Here is a 16,850-nt window from a genome sequence, read left to right as displayed (position 1 = left end):
CAGCTTTATACAGCAAGTAAGTGAGAAGTGCCTTGCTAGAAGGGGTTGTATGGGTACTTAAATATACCCAGCTAATTTATCAAGTTGTAGTTTATTGTTTATTACTGTATTTAGTTTTATTATATACCATAAAATAAAATTACAACTACAGCTAACATTTGTTAATATTTGTTTCTAGATACAGTTCTGTATACCCATTATACAATGAAAAAGAATGCTGATATGAAAATGAACTAGTATAATATATAAATGTTTCTGCACATAAAAACCATTAGTCTTTACATAAGGAAAATGCTTCAGCATAGCTGGACATGGCTGTTTAACTTTTTAAACAAGGTGGTTAGGTAGTTAACTACCGGGTGCCGGGTGGCAGTCTCACCCACCCGGCTGGTAAAGCATTCACTTTGCTTTTGGGCATCATGCTATGCGGAGCTGCTGTGTTACCCTCTGCCTTGCCTGCCGTTTTGCTTTGTTTCATTCTACTCTCCTGGTGGGATTGTTGCCTGTGTTGTTTTGTAATATATCTTTTGTGCTTTTTCTGTGTGTTTGTGTATTGCTGCTATTATGTAAACCCATGAATCTGTTACGCTTAAGGAGTGTAAGGCTAGTGTCATTTGCAAATGCCCTGGTACTGCCTCTAGAACCTGTACCCAGTACTGCTCCTCCCTTGATGTTGACCCTCGTATCCTCTGCACCAATTGGAGGGGGCATGACTGTAACCCAGAATCTACTTGTGACGAGTGTCGTGACTGGTCACCAGTGCAGTGGGTGAAGTACTTGCAGAGGAGGAAATACAAGAAGAGGGCCCCCAAGGTGTCGTCCAGCGGTAACATGCCCCTGACTACACCGTTGGTTGCTGATCCTTCTAGTTCCTTCCTTCCTTCTGCAGAACTCCCATGCTTTGCTGTCACTCCTATGGGAGCAATCTCCTCTTCGTTATCTTTGCTTGCTTTGTCAGGCGGGAGTCAGTATTGGGGAGCTGGTGATCAGGACGACCTCGGCTTGGTGGTCTCTGCTTGCTCAGGAGGGGAGGAATCTCCTTCAGGGTGAGAAGAGATTACCAACCCTAATCTGACTTCCCTTTCAGCTGCGGAGGAGACTAAGGATCTCTAGTAGACTTGGCTCTCTTTCTGCCTCTCAGGCATTCCCCGCGGTGCAGGGCTTGCTGTGTCATCTGAGGGCTTCTTGCGCCCCTGCTTTGCCTCCTGTGACTCATTGTGCAGTAGCAGTCACTACAGTGACTGTTACAATGACTGCGATGGCGGAGATGCCCACGAGCATCACCACACATGCCCCTCCATTGATGACTCCCTGCTGTTGTTGACTGGACATCACCACATGCCCCTGCCATACCTTCTAGTGTTGTCTCTGTCCCCCCTCCATCAGAGATCAGCTCCTCCATACCATGCTAAAGAAGGTTACAAAGAAGAAGTCGAAGAAGAGGAGCCGTAAGGTGTCATCGTCTTCATCTTCATTGTCTTTCTCCTCCTCGTCTGCCACCTCCTCCCCTTCTTCTTCCAAGGTTCACCAGTGGAGGGAGAAGAAGGTTGCTTCTCCCACCCAGAATAAGTCTTGCCATGGGTCTTCTGACAGGGTGCCTCCCTCCATGGGGGAGACACAGGGCTCTCTCGCTCGTTGTCCCCAGTCTTTGGACTCGGACTGTGTCACAGGTCTCTCTCAGACCTCGTGATTCGGGAATTTTGAGTGTGCGAGTCTCCAAGAGTACTCGCGTACCCAAAACTAGTTGTTGGAAGTCACCTCCTAGAACTAGTGTAGTGCCTATCCATACCTGAATTTCTTCGGACACTTGAGTAAAGAAGGCTACCAATGACTGTTCTGTACGTTATTGGGGAGCTTTGAGTACGCGACCCTCCGAGCAGGATCATGGCTCTCCGGGTACTCGGGTTTCTATAAAACTTCGAGTCACCTCTACCAGCACCAAAGAGTCAGATCCTCAGTCCGATGAAGGCACTACACGATAGAAGGTGGTGAAGCAAGCAGGTGCTTCTTCACCTGCCACCATTCAGGTGCTGCCGACTTGAGGGTCCGCACACTTGGAGAAACATTGTGAAGGTCCCCCACACAGTCTTCTTCTTGTCAGGAGGCCACAGCCTCAAAGAAGACTGGAGTATGTCGTGAGGACAGCCTGAGCTCACTCCTGAGAGTGTGGGATCACTCTCCCCAGGGTAGCCCGAGCTGGTGTTCACATGAACAAGCCCACTCACCTAGGGATAGCTTCCACGTATGCCAGCGTGAACCCGTTTGCTCTCCTTGGGACAGGACAAGATAGGAAAAAATACTTGCTCTCTCTTACCTGTCCCCTCAACCTCCTGGGGTTATACCGGGAGGCGTGGGTTGGACAGAAGGGACTCCGACTGGGACGCCTCTTCCCAATGCAGCCCCGCCAGAAAGGTTTACATTCTGGGTTCAGTTCTTGGATCGACCCATACGTATGCCCAAGTTGTTGAGAGGGGAGCAGGTAGTTCTGCTGAGGTTATCCCTCCTGCAGGGGGAGTTGATCGGGGGGACCATGTTCTGGAAGGACCCGAGGGTGCTCTTCCTCAGGATTTGGACTCTCCTGAGATACAGAAAACCTTTTTAGAGATCATTAAGCTGATCTGTCAGCACAACGATCTCAGGAAAGGGACCACTGTCATGCCCCTGGACTGTCCGTTGCACCTCAAATCCTTTTGGGGACCCAGGAAGGAACCCAAGGCATCAGTAGGCTTGCCTTGGTCCATGCTTTCCGGAGGGGTCTTAGAGCAAGTGAACTCTCTTATCTCTGGGAAGGAGAGAGCACTTCTCGCTAACCACTCAAACAAGCTTCTTCCCTCTCCTCTGCCTCAACAGAAGTAGTACTACTTGCCCTCGGAGGAGCCTTTGCCGACGAAACAGGTTGACCCAGACTTGGTTCATTTAGGTCTGGGTCTATTGCTGCAGCATCTTACTGCTGGGAGCATCACTCTCACGCAGCAAGAGGCAGCAAACCTGAAAGCCACTACCATGGCAGCCTTTCCAGGCAGTCTCCTGGTTGGACTTGTGGTCAGTCACAGTGTCCAAGGTTGCCTCCTCCTCAGGATTTGTTGTCCCAGGGGAGGATTCCACCTTCATGAGACTGTGCCAATCGGGAAGTAGGGCGATCACCTACCTGGCCCACCAGATGACAAACCAGTGGGGAAACTTGGTCTTACTGAGAAGGGATGCCGTCCTGAACCGTATTTCCAAGTTCATGGCCAGAATCAGCTCTGGCTCTGAGGAATGGACCGTTGCTGGGATCTGCCTCTCTCTTTCCCAGAGAGCAGGTAGACGCTGCTGTGAGCAAGGGTCAGATCGAGTACAATGACCGTCTTGTCCACCAGGCAGTGGCCAAGACTGCCAAGTTTCCATGTGCCCCTGCGGCCTGACCTTCAGGTCAGGCTAGCACTTCCTCCACGGGCCCCAAGAAGACCCAGGCTTCGAAGGGTATCTGGAATTCCCAGACTTCTCTCCAACCAAGGAAGGAGTGCAGTCGTGCCCCTTTCAACCTCCCTTCCAGTCTGGAAAGTGGGGTAAGGGTAAGAAGAAGAGAGTAGGATGCTAGGGTTGGCATTCCCCTCCACATGCTGCCATTGGTGGGGTGTGCCTATTGAGCCATTGGGCAACATGGCAGAGATACGGAGCCGAGATGTGGGTAGTAGATGTCCTTCAGGAGGGCTTTCTACTCCCCTCTCAGTTTCGATCACCCCCCACCAACAACCCAGTCCATCTCCATTCATACGTAACTGGCTCACCCAAGGACCTCGCCCTCAAGGAGGAGGTTCAAGTGATGCTGAAGAAAGGCACTGTGGAAGTCATTATAGAATCTTTCTCAAAGAGAAAGCAACAGGGGTTGAAGGCTGGCCATAGGTCTCTCTCCCTTGAACCGATTCATTCACCAGACTCTGTTCATGATGGAAACGACACTGTCCTTCCTGGCAACCATCAGGGAGTACGACTTTGTGCTTAGTGTGGACCTGAAGGATGGGTATTTTCAAATACCCATTCATCCGTCCACTCACAAGTATCTACGCTTTATCCTTGGGGATGGTATACCAGTTCAGGGCACTTTGTTTTGGGCTCTCGGCTGCTCCCCAAGTGTTCACACAAGTGTTCACCCTTGTGTCAGCTTAGTCCCATTTGCACGGGATACGTCTCCTGAGGTATCTTGACAATTGGCTAGTCCTGGCAAGCTCTTGGTCGCAGTTGCCAGGACAGGGATTGCTCTCTCGAGTTTTGCTGCAACTTTTGGGGTGTGGTAAATATCAAAGTTTGATCTCATTCCCAAGCAGAGGATAAAGTACTTAGCCATGCTGATAGATATGGCAGTAACAAGAGTCTTCCCCTCGGACTCACGTATCAGCAAGCTTAGGCAGACAGCGCAGTAGTTCCTGTCATGGTAGGAGCAACCAGCTCGGCAGTGGCTAGTCATTCTTGGACACCTGTTATCCTGGGGAAGCTGGTCCCCCATGGGTGGCTTCACCTTTGTTCTCTTCAGTGGAGGGTGAAGGAGTTCTGGTCTCTGGCATGGGACCCTCCATCCCTTCCCATTCCTCCTTGGAGGAAGTGAGACAGGACTTAGCCTGGTGGCTGGGCAACAGGAACAGCATAATAGGAGTGCCTCTACACGCTCCCCCTCCTGAGATGCTTCTGTTCTCAGATGCTTAGACCAAGGGATGGGGTGTACACCTTGAGGAGTTGCTGATCTTAGGTTTATGGAGCCGAAACAACAGACACCTTCAAATCAGTATCCTGGAACTCAAGGCAACCTTCCTGGCTCTCCAAGAGTTTCAGGATTGAGTGATGGGACACTGGGTGGTGTTGATGAACGACATTACCACAGTAGTGGCATAAGTCAACAAGCAAGGAGGCCTAGTGTCTCGTTCACTTCACTTGTCGATGATGCAGGTGCACAAGTGGATGGTAGCACACTCAGTAGAGCTGTCAGCCAGATACATTTCAGGTAAGAGGAATGTAGTGGCAGACAAGCTCAGTCACCAGGGTCAAGTGGTAGGGACAGAATGGTCCCTTCACACAGACATCACGGAAAGACTCTTCAGCATATGGGGTCTTCCTTCCATCGACCTGTTCGACACTTAGCACAACAGGAAGCTGCAAGTGTTTTGCTCCATTGTTTCAGACCCATGGGCTGTAGCAGAGGACGCCTTACAACACCCATGGAACAACCTGAACGCTTACGCCTTACCTCCATTTTGTCTGATTCAGCTGGTAATCAACAGGGCAATGATCACCCCAAATCTCATAATGATCCTGGTGGCTCTCAAGTGGCCACTTGCTGTTTGGTATCCAGACCTGCTAGCTCTACTTTCTGAGGCATTGAGAGTTTCCCTCCTGGCACAACCTTCTAGCTCAACCACATGTAGAACGGTACCACCAGTCACTGGAGTCCCTTTCACTTCATGGCTGGAACTATCCAGCATCTCTTGCAAGTGAGAGGGTTTTCTCGCCATGGCTGGAGCTATCCAGCATCTCTTGCAAGTGAGAGGGTTTTCTCGCCGCACAAAGAGAGATGTCTGGACACCTGCGACATTCCTCTGCAGCTGTTTACCAGGGGAAGTGGGCCATCTTGTGTGGTTGGTCTCTCGGAGCTGCTATTTGTCTTTCTTCACTGAGAGAAGCTCCTCTCTGTATCAGCTGTTAGGGCTATAGGGCTAAGGGTGTAGATATCTCCTCTTCGCTGGAGATTTCTCTGCTGATGAAGAACTTCAAAAGGTCTTGCCCTCCCTGGGAACTCAGGCCCCCTGAGTGGGATGTGACTCTTGTTTTGAGGAACCTGACTCTTGCGTTGTACGAGCCTCTGTGAGAGTCATCAGACAGGGATCTGACTCTTAAAACTGTCTTATTGCTAGCCCTGGCATCGGCGAATAGAGTGGGTGAACTTCATGGTCTTTCCCTCATTGTGAAACACTCAAGGAGATGGGGATCAGTTACGCTCGATTTCATCCCAGACTTCGTAGCAAAGAATCAGAATCTGTCGGTCCCTGATGCCTGATTCAAGTCCTTTATGATTCCCCCTCTATAGGACTTTGTTGCTAATGATCCAGACAAGATGCTACTGTGTCCTATTAGAGTGCTGCAGTACTATCTAAAGAAGACTTGGCATCTCAGGCATGAGTATCAACGACTCTTTGTTATTACTGGCTTGACCAAGAAAGAGGTGTCCAAGAACACCATCTCTTTCTGGCTTCATAAGGTTATCAAACAGGCGTACTCCCCTTCGAGCGAGGAGAATCCTAGTGCATTCCAGGTGAGAGCCTATGAAGTCAGGGGCATTACTCCATCCCTTGCATTCAAAAAGAATCTGTTGGTTCCTCAGGTACTGAAGGTAGGGGTATGGTTGTGCCAGCCACCTTCACCTCCTTCTACCTTCGGGATGTTGCCCACAAGTCCTTGGGTCCTGTGGTGGCTGGTAAACAAGTTTGTAGCTTACCCAGCTCCTCTTAAGAGGACAGGTAGCATCTCGCCAAAAGTATTCGGTTGTGAAAGAGAGAATATGTGTGAGTAACTGGACTCCCCTCTTTTTTCCTTCATACTTCCTCTCCCTTTGGATAGAGGGTAGGTCAGGCCATCACTTGCTGGAATTGGCGTCGATGCAGATAATTTTCATGTCAAGTTCGCATTCTATTTTCTATAATTTTAGTTAGTTACAAGCAATCCTGACCCTCTCTCTCACAAGGGGAGAGAGGGCCTGACAAAAAGAAACCCATTGCTTGTACATTGCTTTATTGTCTCCTACACCTAAAGATTCATCCTAGCCCTTTTTCGAATAATGTTGCTTTACAGTGTACTCATTCATTCGAAAAGGCCCAGATGCCTCTCAGCTTAACATGCAGTTCCCACACTCCATTCAGCATGTCATAGGCAAGGGGTCTCTTCCTTGATCCAAATGACCAGGAAGAAGACCCAGGTAAGTTGAACTACCAGTCTGTTCAAAAGCTTACTCAGACTCCTCCCACCAAGAAGTAAAGACCAATGGTTTGTATATGTGTAGGAACAAATAACAAAATTTTTAAGTAATTTGTATTTTTCCTAACTACAATATATAAACCTGAGGTCTTTACAGTTATATGACCACCTCATGCCACCTCTCAGTCTGACTCCTGGGCTGAAAGGCAAAGTGAATGCTTACCAGCCAGGTGGGTGAGACTCCCACCCAGTGCCCAGTAGTTAACTACCTAACCCCCTTGTTTAAAAAGTCAAATGGCCATGTCCAGCTACACTGAAGCATGCTTCTTATGTAAAGACCTTAGGTTTGTATAGTTAGGAAAAATACAAAATTACTTAAAAAATTTGTCATGTTATATTGTAAAGAATTATTGATGAAATGAAAAATAGTCAACATTCCATGAGTAATTCTTGTGTTATATACATAAAAATATATAACTTTTCCTGCTCTCATGCACTTTGTAAACTTACAAATCTCTCTCTCTCTCTCTCTCTCTCTCTCTCTCTCTCTCTCTCTCTCTCTCTCTCTCTCTCTCTCTCTCTCTCTCTCTCAGGGTTTGAGTACAGAGTAATACAAATAGATTTTAGTGCTGCTTACGATTTAGTAAATCACAAGGCACTTATTAATAAACTTCAAAACCTTGGAGTGGGTGGATAAGTACAGGCAGTCTCTGGTTATTGGGGATCCAGTTTTACGGCCTTTATCTAGCAATGAAAATCGGCGATTTTTGGCACCGATAATCGGGTATTGATGCCGATACATACCAAACAGAGGTGCCAGTCTCTGGTAATTTGTGCCAAAAATCGCTGATTTTTTGGTTATCGGTGATTTTCGCTTATCGTCATGCCGTTGGAACAGAACCTCCTGCTGATAACCAGGGACTGCCTGTATTAGGATTACTTCAAGATTTCCTTGCAGGCAGGCAGCAGTGAGTTGCTGTTGATGGGATCTTTAGTGAACCAAGATGTATTGTGCTTGGAGTTCCACAGGGTAGTGTTCTTGGTCCACTCTTATTTTTAGTGTATACAGGTAATATGGTTGTTGGCCTGGAAAACAAGATTGTTCAGTATGCCGATGATGCAGCGCTTGTGGGTGTAGTAAAATCCCCACTTATGAGAAATGAAGCTGCACTTAGCCTCAGTCAGGACATGGACCAGACCCGTAAATGGTATAGTCAGTGGGACATGAGGCTGAACTGCAGTAAAATGAAAAAATTAATGATTAACAGATCTCGAACAGATTTTCCACACCATCTTCCCCTTCAGATGGATGGGACTCTGCTGAATGAGTCTGAAGCTTTAACTATTGTAGGTGTAATTTTTTACTCACATTTTACTTTTGAGAAACATCTAAAAATTTTCACCAAGTACCACAGGAAGGCTAGGTACAGTATTGTTCATAAGGCCTCATTATATTTATAACAGCGATAAAATCAGTGCAGCTTGTTTTAGGTCATCTGTCCTTCCTTTAATAGAGTACTGTACTCCAGTGTGGATATCTGCTTCTGCCAGAGATTTATCTCTTTTAGGAGAGAGTGGTTTGTGGTGGTAGGTTTCTTTTTCCTAATATTAGCAGTTATGACTTGGACCATAGATGAATGGGCTCTTGTTTGTCAAGTTTTCATAAGTTGTATTTTAATAGAGATCTTTCACATTCATAGTTGATCTCTGATCCCCTTTATCTGCTGGGAGCAACCAGATTTGCTGAACAGCACCACCAGTATGCAGTAATTGTGCCTCACTGTTGAACTTCTCAGTTCCAGAGGCCCTTTATTCCTCACACTGTTGGACTGTGGAACAGCCTCCCAGAGGATGTCGTGCAGTGGGAACTTCAGAAGTTCAAGTAAAGATGCAATGCATTACTACCCTACTACAGTTCTCCGTGTATTTTAATGATACTTATATTTTTATTTATTTATTTATTTATTTATTTGTTAATTTATCTATTTTTCTGATAACTGATCTCCTCTTTCTGTATTTCCCTTTACCTACTTTTACTTCTTTTGAAAGAACACCACATTTCTTTGGAAGCTTGAGTTTCAAGTCAATGGCCCCTGTGGGCTTGTTCTATATTGTTCATCTTCTGAATACTGTAATAATAATAATAATAATAATAATAATAATAATAATAATAATAATGATAATAATAATAATAATAATGAAAACCTAAAGAATATTTACCCTTATTTATCAGTTTTACTGGAATTTACAGATACAATTATATACAGTTTCTTTTGGCTCTTAATAAGGTATTTACCAGTCAGCAAAAGGAGACACTTTGAGGCATTACACCAAGGATTGAGAGTGATCCTCCTAGCCTGGGGAGGTAGAAACCAAGCTGGTCAAAGTATTAGGACCAGCTGGTATGACAGAAGCAGAAGGGTTTACCCCTGGGAGTGAAGGGGTGATGGTAATAAGGATCTAAGAGACCAACTGAGCTTCTTCCAGGTGGCCTTGAACTCTTATGTTAGCATGTTTCAAGAGCCTAGCAAGAGTATCAATCTCCACATGGATGGGCTTCAAGGATTTGTTAGTATCCCTTTTGAAGACTGAAAATGTTTTAGTAATAACTGTATCCAATTCAGTACCTAAGACTACCTGTATTCCTGATGGGAATCTTCAGTAGCATATAATTTAGTGATACCCACTATCAGGGTCTTCCTTGATAGTTTGTAAGGTCTCCAATCTCCTTCCTAAAATCCAACCAGGCATCTGCAGGAACCCCCTTATTAGGAATCTCCATTTGGATAGGGCAGGCATGGGTAGCTGGATCACTGCCACCCTGCAGTGAGGGAGTCTGTTGTGTTGTGGGACGAGGAACTATAGTAGGAACAGGAATATCAGGAGGAGGGGCCATCCATTAGGGGTCCTCTTCAATGTTGGATTGTTTCATGGGAGAGCCAGGTTCCCCTTTCAGGAGCTCCTCCTCATGTGAGAGAAAAAGTGGGGTTGGGAGAGGAGAGGGATTTTTGTTTTGAGCCTCCTCAGCATTGGTTTGCTGCAGGGGAGAGCCTGGATCTCATTTTGAGGGTTTCATCTCATGTGAGATAAAAAGGATGGCGCCTCCATGCCTTCTGGATTCAGTAAGGAGAGCTTATAGGCTTGGTCTTCTTCTTGCCTGTTATTTGGGCCATCTGTCCCAATCAGTGACTTGATCTCCATGGGGGAAGGCATATAGGGAGATCATGGATTCCAGTGTGTTGGCATGTTTGCCAGAGAGTGGAATCTGCTGGGAGTAGGGATGAACACTTTCTTCAGAGTTTCTACCAGGAAGGTGTATTCTCCCCCTACCATACTCCCACTGAACTCTTTTCTTGCTTTCTGCTTGACTGCAGCTCTTGCCATGGGGTTTCCAGATGTAGTTACTCTCTCTAGTAAATGCTGCCTTGTTGTCTTTGTAGCAGAGATTTGGTTGCCGTCTGCACCTCCCTGTTGCTCCGTCAGAGGCTCTGGGATTTGCAGCCGAGGTTTCTGCCATCAGCTTTACTCTGATGTCTCTTGACCCCTGTCTCTTGTCATACTCCTGCCTAGCCTTTATGAGTGAGAGGCATTCCCGCCTTTGCTTTCTGGTTTTCTGTGCAGCTGCACTGAATTCTAGTTGTAAGCATACAGCCTGCATGTGCATTCACTTTTTCTCCTGCCATTCCCAAACTTCTCTCTTCCCTGCTGCCTACCCTGCCCAGAAATTTTTTTGCTGTCAGACCCTCACCCATCTCCTGTTGTATTTGTTTCCTGCTCTTGGTGTGTTCTGTCTGTGCTGCTGATCTGTTTCAAGGCCATCCCATCTTGAAGCTTGCAGCACCAGCTGGCACCAGCTGGCACCAGCAGTACCCACCAGCTTGCAGCATTCCCCACCTGCTGCCCTCCAAGCTCAAATGCCATCCAAGTTCCAGTACTCTGCCTGCTTCTAAGCTCAAACATGAGGTATGTGTTTGTGCTGGTATCTGAAGCTCCAGTGTATGCCAAGTACAACCACCCCAAATTCCAGAGCAAGCAGTAGCCAGCCAATGCTTACCAAGATCTGCATTACTGAATGGATCTCCCCAGATTTTGTCATTGGTGAGTGCCACCTGTCGACTTGTTAAAACCTGTCTGCAGGAAGAACAGCAGTAGCAGGCATAGCAATAGTAACAGCTCCAGGTGTAACAAGGGCAACAAGAAGCACTGGAAGATGGGGCAGGATTGATGATAGCAGGACACATTATTGCAATTCCAGTACATGTCGCCATTGTGGATGATGGTGCATAAAGTCCTCATCTTTCCTTTTATGGATTGTTTCCTCATATCTTCTGTTTGAGTTAGGAGTAGTTATCGTCTTCATGTTGGCTTCCACCACAGATACCCTCTAGTTGTCAAGGATCAAATAATGGTAAAAAGTCTAGGGAGAATGGAAAGAACCTTCTGAGTACTGTATATCCTTTTCTCTCTCTTATGACAGCTCATCTCTTCTTGATATAGGATCCTTGACCAGATTTTTCTCTTCTTCACTACCTCCTTGTTTAATTTCCTTCTTTCAGAGATGACAGTAGACATTTTAATGAGTTGTAGTTCTGATTTTACTAACACTTATTTTTTAGTGTTGATGACTTTGGTGTTGTGATACCAGGTAATTTAATATTAAATCAAACATGAGCTTGATCTGCTGAACAGTAGAGATGTGGGTCCTTGCAATCCTTGTATGAAGGAGATCAATGAATTCCTTGTTTCTTACCAACCACTGAGAAGCATCATTCTCATTAATGTGTCTGACCTCTTGTAAGTGTTATTGGAACTCTTTAACATCAAACCCTGGAAAATTTATCACAACTCTTCTTCAGCAGAGATGTCTTTCCAAGCAAGAAATCATTAGTATATCACCAACTAGAAATACTTTTTTAGATTCTGTAGTCCATTCACATGAATATCTTAAGTCAAGGTTCTCATCCTCAAACACCACCATCACTTCATCTTGGAACTACCCGTAATCCATCTTTTCTTCACAAGGATTATACCTGATGTTCCTCAGGGAGGTGTTCTTAACCCATTACTGTTAATGCACTATACATGTACTGTACAATACTGTATATGGTTTAGCCTTAAAAACCAAGTTTGTTGCTTGTTTAGATAATGTTGCTCTTTGCAGCAAACTCATCTCTTGGATATAAGGCAGTGGTTGCTGAATCTCTTATTAAAGTTTTAAGTAAAATAAAATTATTATGTGATGAAAATTATGTAGCACAAAATAGCTTCACAAGGCACTTAGTTATATACTTGAATGGTTTGAGAATGAATAATAATTATGTGGTATGGCAAAAGATATCATAAGATTTTGCAACAAATATGAGAACTAATTAATTAATAGATAGATGATCAAATGCTCATTTCAGGTAAAATTACAGAATCTTTTTTAGCAATTTTGCTGTTTTGATTATAGGTAGAACAATTTTATGAAAATTAGGTAGGAAATGCTGTACTGTAATGTTTTTGTATTCATAAATTGTTAACACATACTGTTTAAGCAATACAGTATTATCCACTTTGGAATTTAGCCTGCCATAATTCTCTGTCTATACAATTACCAAACCTCATACAGTATAGTATTTTACTCCTACTTTAGTGCCCAGTGAGTCAATTTGATTATTTTTTTCATGGACCTGCAGAGTTCTTATTGATTTAGTCAGTACTTCTTTTCTGTGTGGAACTTAAGTTCTGCATTAAGGGGGAAACATTCAGCCCCTCCCATTGACTTCTCAGAACTTAGATGTTAAAATTTATATCTTTAGATAGATAAGTTTGATAGGCCATACAGTATATGGCAAGCAAAAAAAAATATGATAAGCTTGAAACATGCCATTCTTTTAAATATGTATAAATACATAAGGTCTTGCACTGTCTGCTCTCCTGTGGTCAGCCTATTTCAAAACAAAATTTGTTTCATTCAGCCCCATCACTCATACAGCCACATTTTTGGTACTCAAATGTCCACAAACACAGGAAACTTTTGTCTAAAGGATAAAAGAGAACTACATATAAGTATCACCCACAATTCCCAGTTATCATTATTCATGCCTTCTCTGAGCTCCCTGGTGCCTTTATGGTTTTTGGGTTGCCTTGCATTGTTATTTTGCAGTTTCTTTACCTTTTGACTTTGATATTTTCATTTTTCTGTTCGTCTTTTTGTTTGATTTTGGATTAATTCAGTGATAATAGTAATATATACTTTAGTTTACATCTTCAGTATCCTGTTTATAATACAGTATTTGCTTAGTCTTTAGTGTATTTTTCCTAGCGTTATGTTGTATGCTGTTGTGCTAGGGTTAATTACTGTTTCTTGGTATTTAAGAGCTTTTATTTGTTTCTTGTGTACACTGCTTGATCATCTAGTTAAATTTTTTTTATCGATATTTCACAATTTTTTTGTTTCCAACTAAATTTTCAAAGTACTTAACTATGCAATAAGAAGGAGGAGGATGCTGATAGTGGCAGTCCTTCTCCCCCTGTTTGGGATGCCCTATGTAACCATTTAGAGTTTCTCATCGTACTTATGGAGGTCTTCTAGATCATTTGTCTTATTCTGTATGTGCAGAACTTTAGTAGACAAGTTTTTGCTCCATATCTCATCTGTGAGACATATCATGATTGATCACATGAGTTGTGGGTATAGTTTTTTGAAGATGTGGACTTATAAATTGCATAAAGCCAGAAGTACAAATGCATATTTGCCTAACTCCTCATCTGCAGTGGAAAGACTCCATGCCCATTTCTGCTTCTTAGGTGATAGTTAAGGAGCAACAATCTTTCGATGGTGTGTTGGTTGACAAACCATGTGTTGCTGCTGATTCTTCAGGTGCCCAGGTGCCTGGCGACCCCTTGCTCACAGCCACCATCCCACTCAGCCATTCTGCTCACCTGCTGTTTGCATCTGCTTCCTTAACTACTACATTGCTTGAATGTTATATGATCAGGTTTTTTTTCTCATGGGTGTAGAAGGTACTCTTTTTTCCAGTGATGGGTTGTTTCTGTCTATGCAAGAAGCTCTTAGGCAGTTGATTAACATGACCATTAATGTATCTCCTCCACCAGGACACCCAGCTTTTCCTTTGCATCTCAACTTCAGGATGTCCCATCACATGCTCCCATGTAAGACTTTTCATCCTCCTGATAATCCAACCAAGGGTGTGAACAAGACCAGCTCCTTAGGGAAATTTTAAAAAGATAACTAATTTCTGCAAATTCCTCTTTCGATATGACCACTAGTGTTGTCTCTGACTTTCACAGGGATCGCAGTCACATTGATAATGACCATCGTGTCAACAGAAATCTTTGCTGTGTGCCAGCAGTTTTAGTGATCATGACTCTGATCTCATCTGATGTCAGTGCTGATACCATGACTGCGGCCATGGTTGTTATTGCAGTAAGGACCGTGATTGTGCTTGCTCATCACTGAAGAACAAGGAGAGTAACAATTTTGCCCATTCATCTGTCTATTTGACTTCTAAGCAAGGAATGAGTTCCTTGAAAGGCTAGTGATGTTTTGGGACAGTTGATTACCACGAGCTCCAAAGTGGATATTAATTCAATAGTGGATCAGGTACTGAGTGCAACAAAGAATTATGTGTTTTCATAGTGTTTAGACTGTGTTGGAAATTCCAGGTAAAAATTGAAAATTTGTAAAAAAAAAAAAATCAAGAACTTGATTAAAGTAAATCTTGCAAATATTCATAAACTGATGGTATTGCATGTTAAAGTTGTCCCATTGGAAACAAATTATGGTATCCTGTTGATGGAGGAAATATGAATGAATCCTTAAGAAGAGAATAGAAAGTGGGTTGCCCTGACATCGTTCAGCAGTCATGAAGAAGTATTAAGGCTAGTGAAATTAGAAATATAAAAATGTTTAATTTTTAAGTACAATTTTTCGAAGAGCCTCGAAATGGTTTCATTGCGTATCAGCCTGCTGACTGGTATGGCAAAAAGGAAAATAAACAAATGATTTCCCAGATTTGGCTTCTAACAACTGCAAAGAAGAGAGCTATAATTATTTATCAAGATGAGAGATTGCCATTTCATTCATATACATAGCTCCAAATTTTTGCTATGTTATAAATGCTTTTGGTTTAGCCATCCCTCCAAAGTCTACATAAACATCAAAATCTGTAGCGCTTGCTCTTTTTCTGAACTGGACATGGTGAAGGCACTCCCACTCCAGGTTATTTTAATTGCAGTTTAGACCAAGGGACTAAGGACAAAAAAATGCTCGTGGTACAAAATGAAGAAGCAGTTTTTTTTACAAGTCATTTAACTCTGCCTAAATGTTAGGCTATGCCAGCCAGCGTTTAGTAAAGCAAAATGCTAAGACCTTGAAAACAAAATATGTGTGTATTAAAGCCATCTTAAATCATACTGATTCACCACCTAGTACAGTACTGCCAAAATTCAACTTTGAGCCCTATTTACTGCTAGGAAACTATGGCTGCTTCATTAATCCTCCAATGAAGAGTTGTTGAAGCTTCAGATTCTAGAGCATTCTCCTGTAACCTTTTTAAAAAGCCACAGTTGCGGTCTTGTACTTGTTAGCCTGGCATTTCACGAATACAGTACAGTATTCAGTACCAGTAAACCTGAAACCCCTTCAAGTAATGGCAGTGCAAATTTTACCTGAAAAAAAGGAATAATATATTCTAACTTTACTTACCACAAAGTAATCATATCAGATATGGTGGTATGTTTGAGCTGATTAAATGGTGTTTTTTTTTTCCATATAAAATCATGACTTAAAATATAGTAAAATTTCCTTCATCCAGCCCTGCCTTTAGCCCTGTCTCTCATCAAATTCACCAAAAAGGTGACAAATGAATAATGAACACTGGGGCTCCTGGTGTTGCTTGAGCACTGGTTAATACTAATTCTTCTATCCCTTTGAGAAAGGGTCTCCAGAGTGGTAGATATCGTCCCCTGGGGGTAGATGGGACTATCTGAGGGGCCAGTAAATGCCTAATGGTCAAAAGGGGGTTGGTGAACACCAGGGTCAGTTATGAATTTTTAGGGTTAAAAGGTGACATTTGTGTAAGATATAAAAAAATGCATACACACAATACAGTATATTTAAATTATAGCATATTTGGCTCATAGGCTGAGTTTGATGTTAATATATATTTCAGTAATGGCCATAATATTTTTCCATATGCTGCAGAACCTACAATTTCAAAAATTGGGTCTAAAGCCTCCCAAAACCTTTCCATCTTGGCTTAAGAAACAGGTTTTAACATAGGAAAAACCAATTTTTGGTGGCCGCTGTGAGTTCTCAGAGGATTTACTCTCATGGGTCCATTCAAGCTCCATGATAGACTAATCAGTATAAAAGAATTCTCTTTTAGTCGGTCTAGGCCCAGTGTAAGTGCCGTTAACACTTGATGGAGTAAAGGACTCAAAGATAAGAGGGTTTCTTTTCTCTTAACTACACCGATTGCCTAGTTTCAACCCTACATTAGCCTGCAAGAAGAAGTGACTATGACACGTATACATAGGCCCCTATCTTTGACGACACGTAACTGAACAAACCAAGGAGCCAATACTCTCTTTGGTCTGTGCAGGATAACTATACACCCAATCCTATGCCTTTTTGTCAGGCTCCCCTCCGTTTTAGAGTGCGCATTTGGGTTTGAGGACTCTCAGCGGCCACCAAAAATAGGTTTTTCCTACGTCAAAACCTGTTTTTTGATATAGTGGCCGCTGTTTGCCCTCAAAGGAGCTTATCAAAGAAATTAACAGGTGACAAAATGACTTAAGCTCTCAAATTTAAATCCCAACATCCCAGAGAAAATATTTCTGGCCCAAGGTTAAGCCACAAGTTTCAGGCCCCATTCTTTATTTCAAATACCCTTTAGGTT

At 43.4% G+C, this 16,850-nt stretch overlaps 1 protein-coding gene across 50 annotated transcripts in view; it reads left to right on the top strand.

Moving 5' to 3' along the window:
* The window catches only part of l(1)G0196 (inositol hexakisphosphate and diphosphoinositol-pentakisphosphate kinase), a 525,389-nt gene that overhangs the window by 230,346 nt on the left and 278,193 nt on the right, over positions 1 to 16,850 (top strand). The window lies entirely within an intron of this gene.

The sequence above is a fragment of the Macrobrachium rosenbergii genome, chromosome 22, assembly GCF_040412425.1.
Source record: "Macrobrachium rosenbergii isolate ZJJX-2024 chromosome 22, ASM4041242v1, whole genome shotgun sequence".
Classification (NCBI taxonomy): domain Eukaryota; kingdom Metazoa; phylum Arthropoda; class Malacostraca; order Decapoda; family Palaemonidae; genus Macrobrachium; species Macrobrachium rosenbergii.
Note: the sequence above shows the minus strand (reverse complement) of the source record. Positions and strands in the feature narration are given on the sequence as shown.